This window comes from Vicugna pacos, unplaced genomic scaffold (genome assembly GCF_048564905.1).
Source record: "Vicugna pacos unplaced genomic scaffold, VicPac4 scaffold_193, whole genome shotgun sequence".
Taxonomy (NCBI): Eukaryota; Metazoa; Chordata; class Mammalia; order Artiodactyla; family Camelidae; genus Vicugna; species Vicugna pacos.
The window spans coordinates 949,952-977,251 of NW_027328872.1; the positions used below are offsets into that span (position 1 = coordinate 949,952).

Genomic DNA, 27,300 nt, shown 5'->3' on the forward strand with positions numbered 1-27,300 from the left:
GCCACTCATGCTCTTTTTGCATTTCCAATAATGGTTTTCTTCTTTCCATTTCATCTTGCTGCTTTTCTATTCCGGGGAGTATTCTCGACCTTCCTTTTAGAAGAAGTTTTGAACTGCTGAATTCTTTTATGATTTGCCGGTCTGTGGATTGCTCTAGCTCTGCCGTTATTAGAAATGGTGGTCATGTGGCATAGGCTACCCTAGTTGGCAGCCTTTGGCCATTCAGGATATGGTCTGTGTCCTGGCACTCCTCCCTGTCCTGCAATATTGCTGCCGAGTTATATGCTGAAACCCCTCTGGAGGTTCCCTTGTGACTATGTTGTTTCCTCCAGGTGCATTTTAAATCACTGTGATATTCGTGAACTTTGTTGATTGGAATCATACAGCTGCTGGTAGGTCTATTGGGATTCCACCTCCTTTGGATGCTGTGTAATTCCTGAATTCGCATAGATGATTTTTTCTTGGCTTTCAACATGTTTCAGTCTGATATTTCTACAGATAAATTTTCAGACATATTTTATTTCTTTATCTCTTGCTTTTCCATCTGGGACTCTTATGAATTCTAGTCTTTCATGCCCTGTCTTAACCCAGGATACAACAGCAATATTTTCATTGTTTTGCACTTGCTTTCCTATGTCCGAATCTGACCGAGGGATTTCTGTTCCCCTGTCTTCACAGTCATTCACGCGTCCCTCTGCATTATCTAGTCTGCTAAGGACTGAATTTTAGCCCTGATATTATCACATCCACTGAGTTTTCTGATATCTTTTGGCTCGTCTTTAGACTTTCTCTTCCCCTTTTCTGGTATTCTGCCTTTTGTGATTCTGAGACCCTTTTGTTTTTCAGTGTTTTCCTGACCTCCATTTTCAACACTTGGTCTGCATAGCGTTTTGCAGTCTAATTGTTTGAAAGCTTATCTTTTGGGCCTTCAATATCTTTGGAACTGAAAATGGTACTTCCTATTTCTTTTACTGTACTTCTTCATCTCTACTGGTCAGGTAATATCAGGTATCTAATGTAGATTTTTAGGGCTATGTTAAGTGAAAATTTTAGACTCTTGTCTCTACGCAATTCCAAGGGATTTCTGTGAGGACAATTTCTCCTAGACATTGATGCCATATTCTGTTCCTGTGTGTGTTGTCTGGTATATCTCCAATTGCTGGTGTTGCATTTGTTGTGATGAACAACCCATACTATTTCGATTAGCATAACTTCATTTTGATTACGCTTATCTCACAATTCTGAAAGTGCGCAGGACACGGCCTCTTGTGGAAATGAGGATTCTAAAGGTTCTCAGCTCTGCATTCTGCTCTATGTCATTTTGGAGTGTTTCCAAAACAGCAAACTGAGAGTGCGCTTGTGCTTTGTAGTGCCACGGGAATGTCCCAATGAAAGCAGTTCTTCCCAGAGCTTCTCTGTCTACTGAAACACCAGTGGAAGCACATCCATGGATGTCACACATCAGGGCCTGCTGGAATGATCCCGCAGACCGACCTTGGTGTCCTCGCTGCCGTACCGTGCCGGTGCCAACCAAAATGTAGCATCCGATTTTGGGAGATAGTGCTGAAGGAAATGCTTCCTCTTCTCACGCTGTGGACTTGGACCACTCTACCTTGTCCTATCATCCTTGTGGCACGGGTGCACGAAGGCCACCACAGAGCTGTTGCGCATCCTGTGCCTCAAACCAAACCATAATCCCAGCCCAGGTTATGAATGTAGCAGATCCTAAGGCTTTTCATTCTGATTTCAAAGCCAAGGCCCCCTGGATCCCTCAGACCAGATGCACGATAGCTCTGATTCAGCCCCACACGTGCTCTATTGGCAAAATGCCCAATTGGTCCCTGGTCCTGCAGATGCACTGGGTGTGGCCATGGGACATATCGGTAATCTCAACCGCGCGATCAGTGTGGTGGATTTATCATTGGTACACTGTTCGGTTTGCTCTCTTGATTAGACCCACCACATCCCACAACGCACTCCAGATCCCTGAGACTCAGCGTATGCCATCAACCGTAGCCCTATACCTCACTTACCGATGCCCCTGCTAACTGTAATTTGGCATCACGGATCTTGGTCTCAGAATCAACTGTGGGGATATTTTGCGCTGGTTTCTTTGAGTTCTGTCAGCCAAGCATCTGCTGTGCACTCTTGTAAATCTCAGCACATCACCTTCAATCTCATGCCTCCTGTCCGCTTGAGAGGGTGCGTCCAAGTTAAACAGGGTTTCACCCTTGTTGGTCAGACCCTGCACTGGTTTCCATTCCCTGCTTTGCCTTCTCCTGCTTCCAGGTGTCCTGAGGCCTCATCCTGTCTTTGGAAGTAACAGACCTCTCTTCGGCAAGTGTCCTGTGCCAAAGGCTGGGTGAGTGGAGTTTTACATTTCTCTGTACAAGGGAGCGCGTGAGTGCAGGTTGCACTTCTTCTCTGCCAACTGGGCATCGATGAATCAACACTATCCAGATACATTTCACAGAAATGTGATATTTGCTTAGCTCTTGGTTTCTATACCGCCGTGGTGGGAGGGGTTGTCCAAAGAAACCTGTTTTGACATTGTGTTGATATCTCATTTGCAGACTTTAAGAATTTTAACAGAATTCATTTCCATGTTTTGGGAGTTATACGAAAATGAAGTTATTTTTTGAAACACACTAAATCGACCTAGAAGCCAGACTTGTCAATTTTGGTAACATTTTGTAAGCTCTACGGAAAACCTAGACAGATAGAATGCAAACTAGCAGTCCAAACTGTTAAAGGGGTCATGTCAGCTCTTTACGGTTGAAGCCTCCGAGACCAACAGGAACCATGAAATAACTATTGGAAACATGAAATAACCCCCAACCTTGGATACACTTGGGCATGTGGTGCCCTTTAGTCCTATTTGTCACCTACTGGCCAATGTTGGCATTTCAAGGGGTAACATCCCTCTCTAGGAAAATACAAGAGGAAACAAACCAAATATATACATTTAGGTTTGAATCCAAAAGCACCTAGAGGCATTATAGCTAGGAGAACCCTGCTGCAGTTATGCTTGTCTATGGAGAACCAGGTGTTCTTCTATCAGTGATGAGAACAGTTTATCTTCCGATCATGTTGGGTAAAGCCATTTAACGCAACCAAGTCTGCACCCACATGATATAGTGCCCCCGGGGGCTTGACTCAAGTGAAAGACGATCCACATAAGCTGTGTCTTTAATGTCATTGGCGACTTTTACAGTACACTTCACTTTCTGACTTGTACTATTTACCTATACTGTCTTGAAAAACTGAGGCCTAATACAGATTCAAGTTCAGTCAAAGATTCCCCTCACTTACCACACTCCCTTCACCCCAGGGAAGACAGAAACACAACATTTGCTGAATCTAGCGGAAGGCCATCGTTTCTAGGTGTGAGCTAAGTATTCAATTCCTATCTATTTCAGCCGAGACTATTTGACCTTTAAGGAGTTCACTGTTGTTCACAGAGTGTGAAGCTGGAGGAACTCTGATTCTAGGAGGGACTTGCCCTTCTCCTAATGGCTTCATTGCCGCTCAGGTACTGAACCTTCAAAATGGATGCGTGAGTGGAGGGGAGGGAAGGGCAAGTGCTTGCTAGCTAGGCCCAAACCTGGGAAAAGGCTTACCTGGGCTTGGTGAATTTTGGTCTGAATGGCTTGGGAAGGCCCCTTGGGACGTGTGGATTCTCACGACCTCTTCCAAGAACAGGAGCGTTTTGATCATCTCTGCCATCTCTTCTCTTGCACACGTCAGGGACCTTGGACCCGTTCTTGGAGAAGAGAATTGAGGAACTTCCTCAAGTCCACGTTGGCACTCCGTATGTTTCTGCCAGTATCAGCGAGGTTCAATATGTCTCCTGAATGTCTTTTGAGCCTGGTATCCTCTACAGCTGTCTCCACGCCAGTATTCTCCATTGTAGCAGAACATCTCTCATCCATGTGTTCGCATCTCTCCTCAATGCGTGCAGCCAGCTTTTCGGCCAGCTTCTCTTCGTGACTCCCATAAAGTCGACTTCACCAGGACTGGGCAAGTCTGAAAGTACCTCGGAGCCTCACCAGTAAGCTGATGACAGGCAGATCTTCCACTGTCTGCCCTTTCAGGTTCTGGAAACTGACCTGTGAACTCAGGTCTTTGGGCAGCAGAAGTATCTCGAACTTACACAGCTTCCCGGACCAAACACCTAAGCCAAGCTCCACAGAGGCCTGCAGCCCCTCCATCACACTGATCCACCCACAGAACTCGGCCCGGTTACCTAGGATCCAACAGCCACAACAAGCCTCGTGGAACACACCAACATTCCACCTGGAATCCAACCGGTAACTGCCATCCCCAATGGCTGCTGCATCTTGTCAGTGTTGGGGGAGGGGCTGCATCCGACGAGAGGTTCCTAAAGTCAATGTGGTTCTGCCCACTAGCGTCCCATGGGCCTTTCTTCTTCCCTCTTTCCTTTTGTTCAGATCTGTATGCACAGTACCAATGGAGAGAAGTGTGTCCCTTTTCAGTTGAAGGTTTCACACGTCTTTAAACTTTCTAAGAGTTCACAGTACACAGAGACCCAGTAAAGGAGACTTATGTTCCTATAATATCCGTACAACCGGAATACATTTGCGTCGCATGATTTCTGCTGAAAAACCCACACTCTCAGGACATGGATCTATTTGTTTCCTGGGGGCTGAATTTCCAAGAAATGAAACCAACCCCAATGTGCACGTTACTGTCTGTCTCTTTTGTTCTTAGTACACTTTGGCAGAGCTACTTGCCTTTGTTATAGGCTTCTTACAATTCTTCTCTACGTAGCGTAGAATATGGCATTCCTTCATCCTGTTGGAAGACATACAAGACTACATCACGGACTAGGAATCTAGTGGATTCCAAATCGGCATTTGGGTGAGGTCACGATATGCTCTTATGAATCTATATTTATGAATATGAATGCACGCCTCTGATTTCCGAATACAAGTGTGCTGAGTACATGCAAGCCGCAATACTGGGTCGATGCGTGCTGAATGATCCTTGACATCACCTTGAGTATTTTCTTTTGAATAATCATGTTTCCCATGGTATATGTCAGCCAACCGTACCATTTTGTTGCATGTTTGTTGGTTTGATTCTTTGTTGGTCTGCTTCTCGCTTGTTTTGCAAACTCGTCAGGACATGCATCTCTCCTTTCGCTTCAAACAGAGAGTCAAATAAGCTGATTCACTTAAGAGAGTGCTTCCAATCACCTATGATTTCCTGCTTCCCTCTCCAATCTTTAAGGTTTTGATGTCCTCCTTGCCTTCTTCTTGTTTCTTCTTTGCCACTCATGCTCTTCTTGCATTTCCAATAATGGTTTTCTTCTTTCCATTTCATCTTGCTGCTTTTCTATTCCGGGGAGTATTCTCAACCTTCCTTTTAGAAGAAGTTTTGAACTGCTGAATTCTTTTATGATTTGCCGGTCTGTGGATTGCTCTAGCTCTGCCGTTATTAGAAATGGTGGTCATGTGGCATAGGCTACCCTAGGTGGCAGCATTTGGCCATTCAGGATATGGTCTGTGTCCTGGCACTCCTCCCTGTCCTGCAATATTGCTGCCGAGTTATAAGCTGAAACCCCTCTGGAGGTTCCCTTGTGACTATGTTGTTTCCTCCAGGTGCATTTTAAATCACTGTGATATTCGTGAACTTTGTTGATTGGAATCATACAGCTGCTTGTAGGTCTATTGGGATTCCACCTCCTTTGGATGCTGTGTAATTCCTGAATTCGCATAGATGATTTTTTCTTGGCTTTCAACAAGTTTCAGTCTGATATTTCTACAGATAAATTTTCAGACATATTTTATTTCTTTATCTCTTGCTTTTCCATCTGGGACTCTTATGAATTCTAGTCTTTCATGCCCTGTCTTAACCCAGGATACAACAGCAATATTTTCATTGTTTTGCACTTGCTTTCCTATGTCCGAATCTGACCGAGGGATTTCTGTTCCCCTGTCTTCACAGTCATTCACGCGTCCCTCTGCATTATCTAGTCTGCTAAGGACTGAATTTTAGCCCTGATATTATCACATCCACTGAGTTTTCTGATATCTTTTGGCTCGTCTTTAGACTTTCTCTTCCCCTTTTCTGGTATTCTGCCTTTTGTGATTCTGAGACCCTTTTGTTTTTCAGTGTTTTCCTGACCTCCATTTTCAACACTTGGACTGCATAGCGTTTTGCAGTCTAATTGCTTGAAAGCTTATCTTTTGGGCCTTCAATATCTTTGGAACTGAAAATGGTACTTCCTATTTCTTTTACTGTACTTCTTCATCTCTACTGGTCAGGTAATATCAGGTATCTAATGTAGATTTTTAGGGCTATGTTAAGTGAAAATTTTAGACTCTTGTCTCTACGCAATTCCAAGGGATTTCTGTGAGGACAATTTCTCCTAGACATTGATGCCATATTCTGTTCCTGTGTGTGTTGTCTGGTATATCTCCAATTGCTGGTGTTGCATTTGTTGTGATGAACAACCCATACTATTTCGATTAGCATAACTTCATTTTGATTACGCTTATCTCACAATTCTGAAAGTGCGCAGGACACGGCCTCTTGTGGAAATGAGGATTCTAAAGGTTCTCAGCTCTGCATTCTGCTCTATGTCATTTTGGAGTGTTTCCAAAACAGCAAACTGAGAGTGCGCTTGTGCTTTGTAGTGCCACGGGAATGTCCCAATGAAAGCAGTTCTTCCCAGAGCTTCTCTGTCTACTGAAACACCAGTGGAAGCACATCCATGGATGTCACACATCAGGGCCTGCTGGAATGATCCCGCAGACCGACCTTGGTGTCCTCGCTGCCGTACCGTGCCGGTGCCAACCAAAATGTAGCATCCGATTTTGGGAGATAGTGCTGAAGGAAATGCTTCCTCTTCTCACGCTGTGGACTTGGACCACTCTACCTTGTCCTATCATCCTTGTGGCACGGGTGCACGAAGGCCACCACAGAGCTGTTGCGCATCCTGTGCCTCAAACCAAACCATAATCCCAGCCCAGGTTATGAATGTAGCAGATCCTAAGTCTTTTCATTCTGATTTCAAACACAAGGCCCCCTGGATCCCTCAGACCAGATGCACGATAGCTCTGATTCAGCCCCACACGTGCTCTATTGGCAAAATGCCCAATTGGTCCCTGGTCCTGCAGATGCACTGGGTGTGGCCATGGGACATATCGGTAATCTCAACCGCGCGATCAGTGTGGTTGATTTATCATTGGTACACTGTTCGGTTTGCTCTCTTGATTAGACCCACCACATCCCACAACGCACTCCAGATCCCTGAGACTCAGCGTATGCCATCAACCGTAGCCCTATACCTCACTTACCGATGCCCCTGCTAACTGTAATTTGGCATCACGTATCTTGGTCTCAGAATCAACTGTGGGGATATTTTGCGCTGGTTTCTTTGAGTTCTGTCAGCCAAGCATCTGCTGTGCACTCTTGTAAATCTCAGCACATCACCTTCAATCTCATGCCTCCTGTCCGCTTGAGAGGGTGCGTCCAAGTTAAACAGGGTTTCACCCTTGTTGGTCAGACCCTGCACTGGTTTCCATTCCCTGCTTTGCCTTCTCCTGCTTCCAGGTGTCCTGAGGCCTCATCCTGTCTTTGGAAGTAACAGACCTCTCTTCGGCAAGTGTCCTGTGCCAAAGGCTGGGTGAGTGGAGATTTACATTTCTCTGTACAAGGGAGCGCGTGAGTGCAGGTTGCACTTCTTCTCTGCCAACTGGGCATCGATGAATCAACACTATCCAGATACATTTCACAGAAATATGATATTTGCTTAGCTCTTGGTTTCTATACAGCCGTGGTGGGAGGGGATGTCCAAAGAAACCTGTTTTGACATTGTGTTGATATCTCATTTGCAGTCTTTAAGAATTTTAACAGAATTCATTTCCATGTTTTGGGAGTTATACGAAAATGAAGTTATTTTTTGAAACACACTAAATCGACCTAGAAGCCAGACTTGTCAATTTTGGTAACATTGTGTCAGCTCTACGGAAAACCTAGACAGATAGAATGCAAATTAGCAGTCCAAACTGTTAAAGGGGTCATGTCAGCTCTTTACGTTTGAAGCCTCCGAGACCAACAGGAACCATGAAATAACTATTGGAAACATGAAATAACCCCCAACCTTGGATACACTTGGGCATGTGGTGCCCTTTAGTCCTATTTGTCACCTACTGGCCAATGTTGGCATTTCAAGGGGTAACATCCCTCTCTAGGAAAATACAAGAGGAAACAAACCAAATATATACATTTAGGTTTGAATCCAAAAGCACCTAGAGGCATTATAGCTAGGAGAACCCTGCTGCAGTTATGCTTGTCTATGGAGAACCAGGTGTTCTTCTATCAGTGATGAGAACAGTTAATCTTCCGATCATGTTGGGTAAAGCCATTTAACGCAACCAAGTCTGCACCCACATGATATAGTGCCCCCGGGGGCTTGACTCAAGTGAAAGACGATCCACATAAGCTGTGTCTTTAATGTCATTGGCGACTTTTACAGTACACTTCACTTTCTGACTTGTACTATTTACCTATACTGTCTTGAAAAACTGAGGCCTAATACAGATTCAAGTTCAGTCAAAGATTCCCCTCACTTACCACACTCCCTTCACCCCAGTGAAGACAGAAACACAACATTTGCTGAATCTAGCGGAAGGACATCATTTCTAGGTGTGAGCTAAGTATTCAATTCCTATCTATTTCAGCCGAGACTATTTGACCTTTAAGGAGTTCACTGTTGTTCACAGAGTGTGAAGCTGGAGGAACTCTGATTCTAGGAGGGACTTGCCCTTCTCCTAATGGCTTCATTGCCGCTCAGGTAATGAACCTTCAAAATGGATGCGTGAGTGGAGGGGAGGGAAGGGCAAGTGCTTGCTAGCTAGGCCCAAACCTGGGAAAAGGCTTACCTGGGCTTGGTGAATTTTGGTCTGAATGGCTTGGGAAGGCCCCTTGGGACGTGTGGATTCTCACGACCTCTTCCAAGAACAGGAGCGTTTTGATCATCTCTGCCATCTCTTCTCTTGCACACGTCAGGGACCTTGGACCCGTTCTTGGAGAAGAGAATTGAGGAACTTCCTCAAGTCCACGTTGGCACTCCGTATGTTTCTGCCAGTATCAGCGAGGTTCAATATGTCTCCTGAATGTCTTTTGAGCCTGGTATCCTCTACAGCTGTCTCCACGCCAGTATTCTCCATTGGAGCAGAACATCTCTCATCCATGTGTTCGCATCTCTCCTCAATGCGTGCAGCCAGCTTTTCGGCCAGCTTCTCTTCGTGACTCCCCTAAAGTCGACTTCACCAGGACTGGGCAAGTCTGAAAGTACCTCGGAGCCTCACCAGTAAGCTGATGACAGGCAGATCTTCCACTGTCTGCCCTTTCAGGTTCTGGAAACTGACCTGTGAACTCAGGTCTTTGGGCAGCAGAAGTATCTCGAACTTACACAGCTTCCCGGACCAAACACCTAAGCCAAGCTCCACAGAGGCCTGCAGCCCCTCCATCACACTGATCCACCCACAGAACTCGGCCCGGTTACCTAGGATCCAACAGCCACAACAAGCCTCGTGGAACACACCAACATTCCACCTGGAATCCAACCGGTAACTGCCATCCCCAATGGCTGCTGCATCTTGTCAGTGTTGGGGTAGGGGCTGCATCCGAAGAGAGGTTCCTAAAGTAAATGTGATTCTGCCCACTAGCGTCCCATGGGCCTTTCTTCTTCCCTCTTTCCTTTTGTTCAGATCTGTATGCACAGTACCAATGGAGAGAAGTGTGTCCCTTTTCAGTTGAAGGTTTCACACGTCTTTAAACTTTCTAAGAGTTCACAGTACACAGAGACCCAGTAAAGGAGACTTATGTTCCTATAATATCCGTACAACCGGAATACATATGCGTCGCATGATTTCTGCTGAAAAACCCACACTCTCAGGACATGGATCTATTGGTTTCATGGGGGCTGAATTTCCAAGAAATGAAACCAACCCCAATGTGCACGTTACTGTCTGTCTCTTTTGCTCTTAGTACACTTTGGCAGAGCTACTTGCCTTTGTTATAGGCTTCTTACAATTCTTCTCTACGTAGCGTAGAATATGGCATTCCTTCATCCTGTTGGAAGACATACAAGACTACATCACGGACTAGGAATCTAGTGGATTCCAAATCGGCATTTGGGTGAGGTCACGATATGCTCTTATGAATCTATATTTACGAATATGAATGCACGCCTCTGATTTCCGAATACAAGTGTGCTGAGTACATGCAAGCCCAATACTGGGTCGATGCGTGCTGAATGATCCTTGACATCACCTTGAGTATTTTCTTTTGAATAATCATGTTTCCCATGGTATATGTCAGCCAACCGTACCATTTTGGTGCATGTTTGTTGGTTTGATTCTTTGTTGGTCTGCTTCTCGCTTGTTTTGCAAACTCGTCAGGACATGCATCTCTCCTTTCGCTTCAAACAGAGAGTCAAATAAGCTGATTCACTTAAGAGAGTGCTTCCAATCACCTATGATTTCCTGCTTCCCTCTCCAATCTTTAAGGTTTTGATGTCCTCCTTGCCTTCTTCTTGTTTATTCTTTGCCACTCATGCTCTTCTTGCATTTCCAATAATGGTTTTCTTCTTTCCATTTCATCTTGCTGCTTTTCTATTCCGGGGAGTATTCTCAACCTTCCTTTTAGAAGAAGTTTTGAACTGCTGAATTCTTTTATGATTTGCCGGTCTGTGGATTGCTCTAGCTCTGCCGTTATTAGAAATGGTGGTCATGTGGCATAGGCTACCCTAGGTGGCAGCATTTGGCCATTCAGTATATGGTCTGTGTCCTGGCACTCCTCCCTGTCCTGCAATATTGCTGCCGAGTTATAAGCTGAAACCCCTCTGGAGGTTCCCTTGTGACTATGTTGTTTCCTCCAGGTGCATTTTAAATCACTGTGATATTCGTGAACTTTGTTGATTGGAATCATACAGCTGCTGGTAGGTCTATTGGGATTCCACCTCCTTTGGATGCTGTGTAATTCCTGAATTCGCATAGATGATTTTTTCTTGGCTTTCAACAAGTTTCAGTCTGATATTTCTACAGATAAATTTTCAGACATATTTTATTTCTTTATCTCTTGCTTATCCATCTGGGACTCTTATGAATTCTAGTCTTTCATGCCCTGTCTTAACCCAGGATACAACAGCAATATTTTCATTGTTTTGCACTTGCTTTCCTATGTCCGAATCTGACCGAGGTATTTCTGTTCCCCTGTCTTCACAGTCATTCACGCGTCCCTCTGCATTACCTAGTCTGCTAAGGACTGAATTTTAGCCCTGATATTATCACATCCACTGAGTTTTCTGATATCTTTTGGCTCGTCTTTAGACTTTCTCTTCCCCTTTTCTGGTATTCTGCCTTTTGTGATTCTGAGACCCTTTTGTTCTTCAGTGTTTTCCTGACCTCCATTTTCAACACTTGTACTCCATAGCGTTTTGCAGTCTAGTTGTTTGAAAGCTTATCTTTTGGGCCTTCAATATCTTTGGAACTGAAAATGGTACTTCCTATTTCTTTTACTGTACTTCTTCATCTCTACTGGTCAGGTAATATCAGGTATCTAATGTAGATTTTTAGGGCTATGTTAAGTGAAAATTTTAGACTCTTGTCTCTACGCAATTCCAAGGGATTTCTGTGAGGACAATTTCTCCTAGACATTGATGCCATATTCTCTTCCTGTGTGTGTTGTCTGGTATATCTCCAATTGCTGGTGTTGCATTTGTTGTGATGAACAACCCATACTATTTCGATTAGCATAACTTCATTTTGATTACGTTTATCTCACAATTCTGAAAGTGCGCAGGACACGGCCTCTTGTGGAAATGAGGATTCTAAAAGTTCTCAGCTCTGCATTCTGCTCTATGTCATTTTGGAGTGTTTCCAAAACAGCAAACTGAGAGTGCGCTTGTGCTTTGTAGTGCCACGGGAATGTCCCAATGAAAGCAGTTCTTCCCAGAGCTTCTCTGTCTACTGAAACACCAGTGGAAGCACATCCATGGATGTCACACATCAGGGCCTGCTGGAATGATCCCGCAGACCGACCTTGGTGTCCTCGCTGCCGTACCGTGCCGGTGCCAACCAAAATGTAGCATCCGATTTTGGGAGATAGTGCTGAAGGAAATGCTTCCTCTTCTCACGCTGTGGACTTGGACCACTCTACCTTGTCCTATCATCCTTGTGGCACGGGTGCACGAAGGCCACCACAGAGCTGTTGCGCATCCTGTGCCTCAAGCCAAACCATAATCCCATCCCAGGTTATGAATGTAGCAGACCCTAAGGCTTTTCATTCTGATTTCAAACCCAAGGCCCCCTGGATCCCTCAGACCAGATGCACGATAGCTCTGATTCAGCCCCACACGTGCTCTATTGGCAAAATGCCCAATTGGTCCCTGGTCCTGCAGATGCACTGGGTGTGGCCATGGGACATATCGGTAATCTCAACCGCGCGATCAGTGTGGTGGATTTATCATTGGTACACTGTTCGGTTTGCTCTCTTGATTAGACCCACCACATCCCACAACGCACTCCAGATCCCTGAGACTCAGCGTATGCCATCAACCGTAGCCCTATACCTCACTTACCGATGCCCCTGCTAATTGTAATTTGGCATCACGGATCTTGGTCTCAGAATCAACTGTGGGGATATTTTGCGCTGGTTTCTTTGAGTTCTGTCAGCCAAGCATCTGCTGTGCACTCTTGTAAATCTCAGCACATCACCTTCAATCTCATGCCTCCTGTCCGCTTGAGAGGGTGCGTCCAAGTTAAACAGGGTTTCACCCTTGTTGGTCAGACCCTTCACTGGTTTCCATTCCCTGCTTTGCCTTCTCCTGCTTCCAGGTGTCCTGAGGCCTCATCCTGTCTTTGGAAGTAACAGACCTCTCTTCGGCAAGTGTCCTGTGCCAAAGGCTGGGTGAGTGGGGTTTTACATTTCTCTGTACAAGGGAGCGCGTGAGTGCAGGTTGCACTTCTTCTCTGCCAACTGGGCATCGATGAATCAACACTATCCAGATACATTTCACAGAAATGTGATATTTGCTTAGCTCTTGGTTACTATACAGCCGTGGTGGGAGGGGTTGTCCAAAGAAAGCTGTTTTGACATTGTGTTGATATCTCATTTGCAGTCTTTAAGAATTTTAACAGAATTCATTTCCATGTTTTGGGAGTTATACGAAAATGAAGTTATTTTTTGAAACACACTAAATCGACCTAGAAGCCAGACTTGTCAATTTTGGTAACATTTTGTCAGCACTACGGAAAACCTAGAAAGATAGAATGCAAACTAGCAGTCCAAACTGTTAAAGGGGTCATGTCATCTCTTTACGGTTGAAGCCTCCGAGACCAACAGGAACCATGAAATAACTATTGGAAACATGAAATAACCCCCAACCTTGGATACACTTGGGCATGTGTTGCCCTTTAGTCCTATTTGTCTCCTACTGGCCAATGTTGGCATTTCAAGGGGTAACATCCCTCTCTAGGAAAATACAAGAGGAAACAAACCAAATATATACATTTAGGTTTGAATCCAAAAGCACCTAGAGGCATTATAGCTAGGAGAACCCTGCTGCAGTTATGCTTGTTTATGGAGAACCAGGTGTTCTTCTATCAGTGATGAGAACAGTTAATCTTCCGATCATGTTGGGTAAAGCCATTTAACGCAACCAAGTCTGCACCCACATGATATAGTGCCCCCGGGGGCTTGACTCAAGTGAAAGACGATCCACATAAGCTGTGTCTTTAATGTCATTGGCGACTTTTACAGTACACTTCACTTTCTGACTTGTACTATTTACCTATACTGTCTTGAAAAACTGAGGCCTAATACAGATTCAAGTTCAGTCAAAGATTCCCCTCACTTACCACACTCCCTTCACCCCAGGGAAGACAGAAACACAACATTTGCTGAATCTAGCGGAAGGCCATCGTTTGTAGGTGTGAGCTAAGTATTCAATTCCTATCTATTTCAGCCGAGACTCTTTGACCTTTAAGGAGTTCACTGTTGTTCACAGAGTGTGAAGCTGGAGGAACTCTGATTCTAGGAGGGACTTGCCCTTCTCCTAATGGCTTCATTGCCGCTCAGGTACTGAACCTTCAAAATGGATGCGTGAGTGGAGGGGAGGGAAGGGCAAGTGCTTGCTAGCTAGGCCCAAACCTGGGAAAAGGCTTACCTGGGCTTGGTGAATTTTGGTCTGAATGGCTTGGGAAGGCCCCTTGGGACGTGTGGATTCTCACGACCTCTTCCAAGAACAGGAGCGTTTTGATCATCTCTGCCATCTCTTCTCTTGCACACGTCAGGGACCTTGGACCCGTTCTTGGAGAAGAGAATTGAGGAACTTCCTCAAGTCCACGTTGGCACTCCGTATGTTTCTGCCAGTATCAGCGAGGTTCAATATGTCTCCTGAATGTCTTTTGAGCCTGGTATCCTCTACAGCTGTCTCCACGCCAGTATTCTCCATTGGAGCAGAACATCTCTCATCCATGTGTTCGCATCTCTCCTCAATCCGTGCAGCCAGCTTTTCGGCCAGCTTCTCTTCGTGACTCCCCTAAAGTCGACTTCACCAGGACTGGGCAAGTCTGAAAGTACCTCGGAGCCTCACCAGTAAGCTGATGACAGGCAGATCTTCCACTGTCTGCCCTTTAAGGTTCTGGAAACTGACCTGTGAACTCAGGTCTTTGGGCAGCAGAAGTATCTCGAACTTACACAGCTTCCCGGACCAAACACCTAAGCCAAGCTCCACAGAGGCCTGCAGCCCCTCCATCACACTGATCCACCCACAGAACTCGGCCCGGTTACCTAGGATCCAACAGCCACAACAAGCCTCGTGGAACACACCAACATTCCACCTGGAATCCAACCGGTAACTGCCATCCCCAATGGCTGCTGCATCTTGTCAGTGTTGGGGGAGGGGCTGCATCCGACGAGAGGTTCCTAAAGTCAATGTGGTTCTGCCCACTAGCGTCCCATGGGCCTTTCTTCTTCCCTCTTTCCTTTTGTTCAGATCTGTATGCACAGTACCAATGGAGAGAAGTGTGTCCCTTTTCAGTTGAAGGTTTCACACGTCTTTAAACTTTCTAAGAGTTCACAGTACACAGAGACCCAGTAAAGGAGACTTATGTTCCTATAATATCCGTACAACCGGAATACATATGCGTCGCATGATTTCTGCTGAAAAACCCACATTCTCAGGACATGGATCTATTGGTTTCATGGGGGCTGAAATTCCAAGAAATGAAACCAACCCCAATGTGCACGTTACTGTCTGTTTCTTTTGTTCTTAGTACACTTTGGCAGAGCTACTTGCCTTTGTTATAGGCTTCTTACAATTCTTCTCAACGTAGCGTAGAATATGGCATTCCTTCATCCTGTTGGAAGACATACAAGACTACATCACGGACTAGGAATCTAGTGGATTCCAAATCGGCATTTGGGTGAGGTCACGATATGCTCTTATGAATCTATATTTACGAATATGTATGCACGCCTCTGATTTCCGAATACAAGTGTGCTGAGTACATGCAAGCCGCAATACTGGGTCGATGCGTGCTGAATGATCCTTGACATCACCTTGAGTATTTTCTTTTGAATAATCATGTTTCCCATGGTATATGTCAGCCAACCGTACCATTTTGGTGCATGTTTGTTGGTTTGATTCTTTGTTGGTCTGCTTCTCGCTTGTTTTGCAAACACGTCAGGACATGCATCTCTCCTTTCGCTTCAAACAGAGAGTCAAATAAGCTGATTCACTTAAGAGAGTGCTTCCAATCACCTATGATTTCCTGCTTCCCTCTCCAATCTTTAAGGTTTTGATGTCCTCCTTGCCTTCTTCTTGTTTCTTCTTTGCCACTCATGCTCTTCTTGCATTTCCAATAATGGTTTTCTTCTTTCCATTTCATCTTGCTGCTTTTCTATTCCGGGGAGTATTCTCAACCTTCCTTTTAGAAGAAGTTTTGAACTGCTGAATTCTTTTATGATTTGCCGGTCTGTGGATTGCTCTAGATCTGCCGTTATTAGAAATGGTGGTCATGTGGCATAGGCTACCCTAGGTGGCAGCCTTTGGCCATTCAGGATATGTTCTGTGTCCTGGCACTCCTCCCTGTCCTGCAATATTGCTGCCGAGTTATAAGCTGAAACCCCTCTGGAGGTTCCCTTGTGACTATGTTGTTTCCTCCAGGTGCATTTTAAATCACTGTGATATTCGTGAACTTTGTTGATTGGAATCATACAGCTGCTTGTAGGTCTATTGGGATTCCACCTCCTTTGGATGCTGTGTAATTCCTGAATTCGCATAGATGATTTTTTCTTGGCTTTCAACACGTTTCAGTCTGATATTTCTACAGATAAATTTTCAGACATATTTTATTTCTTTATCTCTTGCTTTTCCTTCTGGGACTCTTATGAATTCTAGTCTTTCATGCCCTGTCTTAACCCAGGATACAACAGCAATATTTTCATTGTTTTGCACTTGCTTTCCTATGTCCGAATCTGACCGAGGGATTTCTGTTCCCCTGTCTTCACAGTCATTCACGCGTCCCTCTGCATTATCTAGTCTGCTAAGGACTGGATTTTAGCCCTGATATTATCACATCCACTGAGTTTTCTGATATCTTTTGGCTCGTCTTTAGACTTTCTCTTCCCCTTTTCTGGTATTCTGCCTTTTGTGATTCTGAGACCCTTTTGTCCTTCAGTGTTTTCCTGACCTCCATTTTCAACACTTGGACTGCCTTGCGTTTTGCAGTCTAGTTGCTTGAAAGCTTATCTTTTGGGCCTTCAATATCTTTGGAACTGAAAATGGTACTTCCTATTTCTTTTACTGTACTTCTTCATCTCTACTGGTCAGGTAATATCAGGTATCTAATGTAGATCTTTAGGGCTATGTTAAGTGAAAATTTTAGACTCTTGTCTCTACGCAATTCCAAGGGATTTCTGTGAGGACAATTTCTCCTAGACATTGATGCCATATTCTCTTCCTGTGTGTGTTGTCTGGTATATCTCCAATTGCTGGTGTTGCATTTGTTGTGATGAACAACCCATACTATTTCGATTAGCATAACTTCATTTTGATTACGCTTATCTCACAATTCTGAAAGTGCGCAGGACACGGCCTCTTGTGGAAATGAGGATTCTAAAGGTTCTCAGCTCTGCATTCTGCTCTATGTCATTTTGGAGTGTTTCCAAAACAGCAAACTGAGAGTGCGCTTGTGCTTTGTAGTGCCACGGGAATGTCCCAATGAAAGCAGTTCTTCCCAGAGCTTCTCTGTCTACTGAAACACCAGTGGAAGCACATCCATGGATGTCACAAATCAGGGCCTGCTGGAATGATCCCGCAGACCGACCTTGGTGTCCTCGCTGCCGTACCATGCCGGTGCCATCCAAAATTTAGCATCCGATTTTGGGAGATAGTGCTGAAGGAAATGCTTCCTCTTCTCACGCTGTGGACTTGGACCACTCTACCTTGTCCTATCATCCTTGTGGCACGGGTGCACGAAGGCCACCACAGAGCTGTTGCGCATCCTGTGCCTCAAACCAAACCATAATCCCAGCCCAGGTTATGAATGTAGCAGATCCTAAGGCTATTCATTCTGATTTCAAACCCAAGGCCCCCTGGATCCCTCAGACCAGATGCACGATAGCTCTGATTCAGCCCCACACGTGCTCTATTGGCAAAATGCCCAATTGGTCCCTGGTCCTGCAGATGCACTGGGTGTGGCCATGAGACAGATCGTTAATCTCAACCGCGCGACCAGTGTGGTTGATTTATCATTGGTACACTGTTCGGTTTGCTCTCTTGATTAGACCCACCACATCCCACAACGCACTCCAGATCCCTGAGACTCAGCGTATGCCATCAACCGTAGCCCTATACCTCACTTACTGATGCTCCTGCTAACTGTAATTTGGCATCACGGATCTTGGTCTCAGAATCAACTGTGGGGATATTTTGCGCTGGTTTCTTTGAGTTCTGTCAGCCAAGCATCTGCTGTGCACTCTTGTAAATCTCAGCACATCACCTTCAATCTCATGCCTCCTGTCCGCTTGAGAGGGTGCGTCCAAGTTAAACAGGGTTTCACCCTTGTTGGTCAGACCCTGCACTGGTTTCCATTCCCTGCTTTGCCTTCTCCTGCTTCCAGGTGTCCTGAGGCCTCATCCTGTCTTTGGAAGTAACAGACCTCTCTTCGGCAAGTGTCCTGTGCCAAAGGCTGGGTGAGTGGAGTTTTACATTTCTCTGTACAAGGGAGCGCGTGAGTGCAGGTTGCACTTCTTCTCTGCCAACTGGGCATCGATGAATCAACACTATCCAGATACATTTCACAGAAATGTGATATTTGCTTAGCTCTTGGTTTCTATACAGCCGTGGTGGGAGGGGTTGTCCAAAGAAACCTGTTTTGACATTGTGTTGATATCTCATTTGCAGTCTTTAAGAATTTTAACAGAATTCATTTCCATGTTTTGGGAGTTATACGAAAATGAAGTTATTTTTTGAAACACACTAAATCGACCTAGAAGCCAGACTTGTCAATTTTGGTAACATTGTGTCAGCTCTACGGAAAACCTAGACAGATAGAATGCAAACTAGCAGTCCAAACTGTTAAAGGGGTCATGTCAGCTCTTTACGGTTGAAGCCTCCGAGACCAACAGGAACCATGAAATAACTATTGGAAACATGAAATAACCCCCAACCTTGGATACACTTGGGCATGTGGTGCCCTTTAGTCCTATTTGTCACCTACTGGCCAATGTTGGCATTTCAAGGGGTAACATCACTCTCTAGGAAAATACAAGAGGAAACAAACCAAATATATACATTTAGGTTTGAATCCAAAAGCACCTAGAGGCATTATAGCTAGGAGAACCCTGCTGCAGTTATGCTTGTCTATGGAGAACCAGGTGTTCTTCTATCAGTGATGAGAACAGTTAATCTTCCGATCATGTTGGGTAAAGCCATTTAACGCAACCAAGTCTGCACCCACATGATATAGTGCCCCCGGGGGCTTGACTCAAGTGAAAGACGATCCACATAAGCTGTGTCTTTAATGTCATTGGCGACTTTTACAGTACACTTCACTTTCTGACTTGTACTATTTACCTATACTGTCTTGAAAAACTGAGGCCTAATACAGATTCAAGTTCAGTCAAAGATTCCCCTCACTTACCACACTCCCTTCACCCCAGGGAAGACAGAAACACAACATTTGCTGAATCTAGCGGAAGGCCATCGTTTCTAGGTGTGAGCTAAGTATTCAATTCCTATCTATTTCAGCCGAGACTATTTGACCTTTAAGGAGTTCACTGTTGTTCACAGAGTGTGAAGCTGGAGGAACTCTGATTCTAGGAGGGACTTGCCCTTCTCCTAATGGCTTCATTGCCGCTCAGGTACTGAACCTTCAAAATGGATGCGTGAGTGGAGGGGAGGGAAGGGCAAGTGCTTGCTAGCTAGGCCCAAACCTGGGAAAAGGCTTACCTGGGCTTGGTGAATTTTGGTCTGAATGGCTTGGGAAGGCCCCTTGGGACGTGTGGATTCTCACGACCTCTTCCAAGAACAGGAGCGTTTTGATCATATCTGCCATCTCTTCTCTTGCACACGTCAGGGACCTTGGACCCGTTCTTGGAGAAGAGAATTGAGGAACTTCCTCAAGTCCAAGTTGGCACTCCGTATGTTTCTGCCAGTATCAGCGAGGTTCAATATGTCTCCTGAATGTCTTTTGAGCCTGGAATCCTCTACAGCTGTCTCCACGCCAGTATTCTCCATTGTAGCAGAACATCTCTCATCCATGTGTTCGCATCTCTCCTCAATCCGTGCAGCCAGCTTTTCGGCCAGCTTCTCTTCGTGACTCCCCTAAAGTCGACTTCACCAGGACTGGGCAAGTCTGAAAGTACCTCGGAGCCTCACCAGTAAGCTGATGACAGGCAGATCTTCCACTGTCTGCCCTTTCAGGTTCTGGAAACTGACCTGTGAACTCAGGTCTTTGGGCAGCAGAAGTATCTCGAACTTACACAGCTTCCCGGACCAAACACCTAAGCCAAGCTCCACAGAGGCCTGCAGCCCCTCCATCACACTGATCCACCCACAGAACTCGGCCCGGTTACCTAGGATCCAACAGCCACAACAAGCCTCGTGGAACACACCAACATTCCACCTGGAATCCAACCGGTAACTGCCATCCCCAATGGCTGCTGCATCTTGTCAGTGTTGGGGGAGGGGCTGCATCCGACGAGAGGTTCCTAAAGTCAATGTGGTTCTGCCCACTAGCGTCCCATGGGCCTTTCTTCTTCCCTCTTTCCTTTTGTTCAGATCTGTATGCACAGTACCAATGGAGAGAAGTGTGTCCCTTTTCAGTTGAAGGTTTCACACGTCTTTAAACTTTCTAAGAGTTCACAGTACACAGAGACCCAGTAAAGGAGACTTATGTTCCTATAATATCCGTACAACCGGAATACATATGCGTCGCATGATTTCTGCTGAAAAACCCACATTCTCAGGACATGGATCTATTGGTTTCATGGGGGCTGAAATTCCAAGAAATGAAACCAACCCCAATGTGCACGTTACTGTCTGTTTCTTTTGTTCTTAGTACACTTTGGCAGAGCTACTTGCCTTTGTTATAGGCTTCTTACAATTCTTCTCAACGTAGCGTAGAATATGGCATTCCTTCATCCTGTTGGAAGACATACAAGACTACATCACGGACTAGGAATCTAGTGGATTCCAAATCGGCATTTGGGTGAGGTCACGATATGCTCTTATGAATCTATATTTACGAATATGTATGCACGCCTCTGATTTCCGAATACAAGTGTGCTGAGTACATGCAAGCCGCAATACTGGGTCGATGCGTGCTGAATGATCCTTGACATCACCTTGAGTATTTTCTTTTGAATAATCATGTTTCCCATGGTATATGTCAGCCAACCGTACCATTTTGGTGCATGTTTGTTGGTTTGATTCTTTGTTGGTCTGCTTCTCGCTTGTTTTGCAAACACGTCAGGACATGCATCTCTCCTTTCGCTTCAAACAGAGAGTCAAATAAGCTGATTCACTTAAGAGAGTGCTTCCAATCACCTATGATTTCCTGCTTCCCTCTCCAATCTTTAAGGTTTTGATGTCCTCCTTGCCTTCTTCTTGTTTCTTCTTTGCCACTCATGCTCTTCTTGCATTTCCAATAATGGTTTTCTTCTTTCCATTTCATCTTGCTGCTTTTCTATTCCGGGGAGTATTCTCAACCTTCCTTTTAGAAGAAGTTTTGAACTGCTGAATTCTTTTATGATTTGCCGGTCTGTGGATTGCTCTAGATCTGCCGTTATTAGAAATGGTGGTCATGTGGCATAGGCTACCCTAGGTGGCAGCCTTTGGCCATTCAGGATATGTTCTGTGTCCTGGCACTCCTCCCTGTCCTGCAATATTGCTGCCGAGTTATAAGCTGAAACCCCTCTGGAGGTTCCCTTGTGACTATGTTGTTTCCTCCAGGTGCATTTTAAATCACTGTGATATTCGTGAACTTTGTTGATTGGAATCATACAGCTGCTTGTAGGTCTATTGGGATTCCACCTCCTTTGGATGCTGTGTAATTCCTGAATTCGCATAGATGATTTTTTCTTGGCTTTCAACACGTTTCAGTCTGATATTTCTACAGATAAATTTTCAGACATATTTTATTTCTTTATCTCTTGCTTTTCCTTCTGGGACTCTTATGAATTCTAGTCTTTCATGCCCTGTCTTAACCCAGGATACAACAGCAATATTTTCATTGTTTTGCACTTGCTTTCCTATGTCCGAATCTGACCGAGGGATTTCTGTTCCCCTGTCTTCACAGTCATTCACGCGTCCCTCTGCATTATCTAGTCTGCTAAGGACTGGATTTTAGCCCTGATATTATCACATCCACTGAGTTTTCTGATATCTTTTGGCTCGTCTTTAGACTTTCTCTTCCCCTTTTCTGGTATTCTGCCTTTTGTGATTCTGAGACCCTTTTGTCCTTCAGTGTTTTCCTGACCTCCATTTTCAACACTTGGACTGCCTTGCGTTTTGCAGTCTAGTTGCTTGAAAGCTTATCTTTTGGGCCTTCAATATCTTTGGAACTGAAAATGGTACTTCCTATTTCTTTTACTGTACTTCTTCATCTCTACTGGTCAGGTAATATCAGGTATCTAATGTAGATCTTTAGGGCTATGTTAAGTGAAAATTTTAGACTCTTGTCTCTACGCAATTCCAAGGGATTTCTGTGAGGACAATTTCTCCTAGACATTGATGCCATATTCTCTTCCTGTGTGTGTTGTCTGGTATATCTCCAATTGCTGGTGTTGCATTTGTTGTGATGAACAACCCATACTATTTCGATTAGCATAACTTCATTTTGATTACGCTTATCTCACAATTCTGAAAGTGCGCAGGACACGGCCTCTTGTGGAAATGAGGATTCTAAAGGTTCTCAGCTCTGCATTCTGCTCTATGTCATTTTGGAGTGTTTCCAAAACAGCAAACTGAGAGTGCGCTTGTGCTTTGTAGTGCCACGGGAATGTCCCAATGAAAGCAGTTCTTCCCAGAGCTTCTCTGTCTACTGAAACACCAGTGGAAGCACATCCATGGATGTCACAAATCAGGGCCTGCTGGAATGATCCCGCAGACCGACCTTGGTGTCCTCGCTGCCGTACCATGCCGGTGCCATCCAAAATTTAGCATCCGATTTTGGGAGATAGTGCTGAAGGAAATGCTTCCTCTTCTCACGCTGTGGACTTGGACCACTCTACCTTGTCCTATCATCCTTGTGGCACGGGTGCACGAAGGCCACCACAGAGCTGTTGCGCATCCTGTGCCTCAAACCAAACCATAATCCCAGCCCAGGTTATGAATGTAGCAGATCCTAAGGCTATTCATTCTGATTTCAAACCCAAGGCCCCCTGGATCCCTCAGACCAGATGCACGATAGCTCTGATTCAGCCCCACACGTGCTCTATTGGCAAAATGCCCAATTGGTCCCTGGTCCTGCAGATGCACTGGGTGTGGCCATGAGACAGATCGTTAATCTCAACCGCGCGACCAGTGTGGTTGATTTATCATTGGTACACTGTTCGGTTTGCTCTCTTGATTAGACCCACCACATCCCACAACGCACTCCAGATCCCTGAGACTCAGCGTATGCCATCAACCGTAGCCCTATACCTCACTTACTGATGCTCCTGCTAACTGTAATTTGGCATCACGGATCTTGGTCTCAGAATCAACTGTGGGGATATTTTGCGCTGGTTTCTTTGAGTTCTGTCAGCCAAGCATCTGCTGTGCACTCTTGTAAATCTCAGCACATCACCTTCAATCTCATGCCTCCTGTCCGCTTGAGAGGGTGCGTCCAAGTTAAACAGGGTTTCACCCTTGTTGGTCAGACCCTGCACTGGTTTCCATTCCCTGCTTTGCCTTCTCCTGCTTCCAGGTGTCCTGAGGCCTCATCCTGTCTTTGGAAGTAACAGACCTCTCTTCGGCAAGTGTCCTGTGCCAAAGGCTGGGTGAGTGGAGTTTTACATTTCTCTGTACAAGGGAGCGCGTGAGTGCAGGTTGCACTTCTTCTCTGCCAACTGGGCATCGATGAATCAACACTATCCAGATACATTTCACAGAAATGTGATATTTGCTTAGCTCTTGGTTTCTATACAGCCGTGGTGGGAGGGGTTGTCCAAAGAAACCTGTTTTGACATTGTGTTGATATCTCATTTGCAGTCTTTAAGAATTTTAACAGAATTCATTTCCATGTTTTGGGAGTTATACGAAAATGAAGTTATTTTTTGAAACACACTAAATCGACCTAGAAGCCAGACTTGTCAATTTTGGTAACATTGTGTCAGCTCTACGGAAAACCTAGACAGATAGAATGCAAACTAGCAGTCCAAACTGTTAAAGGGGTCATGTCAGCTCTTTACGGTTGAAGCCTCCGAGACCAACAGGAACCATGAAATAACTATTGGAAACATGAAATAACCCCCAACCTTGGATACACTTGGGCATGTGGTGCCCTTTAGTCCTATTTGTCACCTACTGGCCAATGTTGGCATTTCAAGGGGTAACATCCCTCTCTAGGAAAATACAAGAGGAAACAAACCAAATATATACATTTAGGTTTGAATCCAAAAGCACCTAGAGGCATTATAGCTAGGAGAACCCTGCTGCAGTTATGCTTGTCTATGGAGAACCAGGTGTTCTTCTATCAGTGATGAGAACAGTTAATCTTCCGATCATGTTGGGTAAAGCCATTTAACGCAACCAAGTCTGCACCCACATGATATAGTGCCCCCGGGGGCTTGACTCAAGTGAAAGACGATCCACATAAGCTGTGTCTTTAATGTCATTGGCGACTTTTACAGTACACTTCACTTTCTGACTTGTACTATTTACCTATACTGTCTTGAAAAACTGAGGCCTAATACAGATTCAAGTTCAGTCAAAGATTCCCCTCACTTACCACACTCCCTTCACCCCAGGGAAGACAGAAACACAACATTTGCTGAATCTAGCGGAAGGCCATCGTTTCTAGGTGTGAGCTAAGTATTCAATTCCTATCTATTTCAGCCGAGACTATTTGACCTTTAAGGAGTTCACTGTTGTTCACAGAGTGTGAAGCTGGAGGAACTCTGATTCTAGGAGGGACTTGCCCTTCTCCTAATGGCTTCATTGCCGCTCAGGTACTGAACCTTCAAAATGGATGCGTGAGTGGAGGGGAGGGAAGGGCAAGTGCTTGCTAGCTAGGCCCAAACCTGGGAAAAGGCTTACCTGGGCTTGGTGAATTTTGGTCTGAATGGCTTGGGAAGGCCCCTTGGGACGTGTGGATTCTCACGACCTCTTCCAAGAACAGGAGCGTTTTGATCATATCTGCCATCTCTTCTCTTGCACACGTCAGGGACCTTGGACCCGTTCTTGGAGAAGAGAATTGAGGAACTTCCTCAAGTCCAAGTTGGCACTCCGTATGTTTCTGCCAGTATCAGCGAGGTTCAATATGTCTCCTGAATGTCTTTTGAGCCTGGTATCCTCTACAGCTGTCTCCACGCCAGTATTCTCCATTGTAGCAGAACATCTCTCATCCATGTGTTCGCATCTCTCCTCAATCCGTGCAGCCAGCTTTTCGGCCAGCTTCTCTTCGTGACTCCCCTAAAGTCGACTTCACCAGGACTGGACAAGTCTGAAAGTACCTCGGAGCCTCACCAGTAAGCTGATGACAGGCAGATCTTCCACTGTCTGCCCTTTCAGGTTCTGGAAACTGACCTGTGAACTCAGGTCTTTGGGCAGCAGAAGTATCTCGAACTTACACAGCTTCCCGGACCAAACACCTAAGCCAAGCTCCACAGAGGCCTGCAGCCCCTCCATCACACTGATCCACCCACAGAACTCGGCCCGGTTACCTAGGATCCAACAGCCACAACAAGCCTCGTGGAACACACCAACATTCGACCTGGAATCCAACCGGTAACTGCCATCCCCAATGGCTGCTGCATCTTGTCAGTGTTGGGGGAGGGGCTGCATCCGAAGAGAGGTTCCTAAAGTAAATGTGGTTCTGCCCACTAGCGTCCCATGGGCCTTTCTTCTTCCCTCTTTCCTTTTGTTCAGGTCTGTATGCACAGTACCAATGGAGAGAAGTGTGTCCCTTTTCAGTTGAAGGTTTCACACGTCTTTAAACTTTCTAAGAGTTCACAGTACACAGAGACCCAGTAAAGGAGACTTATGTTCCTATAATATCCGTACAACCGGAATACATATGCGTCGCATGATTTCTGCTGAAAAACCCACACTCTCAGGACATGGATCTATTTGTTTCATGGGGGCTGAATTTCCAAGAAATGAAACCAACCCCAATGTGCACGTTACTGTCTGTCTCTTTTGCTCTTAGTACACTTTGGCAGAGCTACTTGCCTTTGTTATAGGCTTCTTACAATTCTTCTCTACGTAGCGTAGAATATGGCATTCCTTCATCCTGTTGGAAGACATACAAGACTACATCACGGACTAGGAATCCATTGGATTCCAAATCGGCATTTGTGTGAGGTCACGATATGCTCTTATGAATCTATATTTACGAATATGAATGCACGCCTCTGATTTCCGAATACAAGTGTGCTGAGTACATGCAAGCCGCAATACTGGGTCGATGCGTGCTGAATGATCCTTGACATCACCTTGAGTATTTTCTTTTGAATAATCATGTTTCCCATGGTATATGTCAGCCAACCGTACCATTTTGGTGCATGTTTGTTGGTTTGATTCTTTGTTGGTCTGCTTCTCGCTTGTTTTGCAAGCACGTCAGGACATGCATCTCTCCTTTCGCTTCAAACAGAGAGTCAAATAAGCTGATTCACTTAAGAGAGTGCTTCCAATCACCTATGATTTCCTGCTTCCCTCTCCAATCTTTAAGGTTTTGATGTCCTCCTTGCCTTCTTCTTGTTTCTTCTTTGCCACTCATGCTCTTCTTGCATTTCCAATAATGGTTTTCTTCTTTCCATTTCATCTTGCTTCTTTTCTATTCTGGGGAGTATTCTCAACCTTCCTTTTAGAAGAAGTTTTGAACTGCTGAATTCTTTTATGATTTGCCGGTCTGTGGATTGCTCTAGCTCTGCCGTTATTAGAAATGGTGGTCATGTGGCATAGGCTACCCTAGGTGGCAGCCTTTGGCCATTCAGGATATGGTCTGTGTCCTGGCACTCCTCCCTGTCCTGCAATATTGCTGCCGAGTTATAAGCTGAAACCCCTCTGGAGGTTCCCTTGTGACTATGTTGTTTCCTCCAGGTGCATTTTAAATCATTGTGATATTCGTGAACTTTGTTGATTGGAATTATACAGCTGCTGGTAGGTCTATTGGGATTCCACCTCCTTTGGATGCTGTGTAATTCCTGAATTCGCATAGATGATTTTTTCTTGGCTTTCAACAAGTTTCAGTCTGATATTTCTACAGATAAATTTTCAGACATATTTTATTTTTTTATCTCTTGCTTTTCCATCTGGGACTCTTATGAATTCTAGTCTTTCATGCCCTGTCTTATCCCAGGATACAACAGCAATATTTTCATTGTTTTGCACTTGCTTTCCTATGTCCGAATCTGACCGAGGGATTTCTGTTCCCCTGTCTTCACAGTCATTCACGCGTCCCTCTGCATTATCTAGTCTGCTAAGGACTGAAATTTAGCCCTGATATTATCACATCCACTGAGTGTTCTGATATCTTTTGGCTCGTCTTTAGACTTTCTCTTCCACTTTTCTGGTATTCTGCCTTTTGTGATTCTGAGACCCTTTTGTTC

At 45.1% G+C, this 27,300-nt stretch overlaps 2 long non-coding RNA genes across 2 annotated transcripts in view; one reads left to right on the forward strand and one right to left on the reverse strand.

Annotated features, from left to right (window-relative positions):
• Positions 1-27,300, forward strand: part of LOC140695281 (uncharacterized) — an 898,783-nt gene that overhangs the window by 546,055 nt on the left and 325,428 nt on the right. The window lies entirely within an intron of this gene.
• LOC140695285 (uncharacterized) overlaps positions 3,875-27,300 on the reverse strand; it is a 296,631-nt gene continuing 273,205 nt past the window's right edge. Inside the window, exon 3 of the long non-coding RNA XR_012070976.1 lies at positions 3,875-4,036. This is a non-coding gene — a long non-coding RNA (uncharacterized lncRNA). The remainder of the gene's footprint in view (positions 4,037-27,300) is intronic.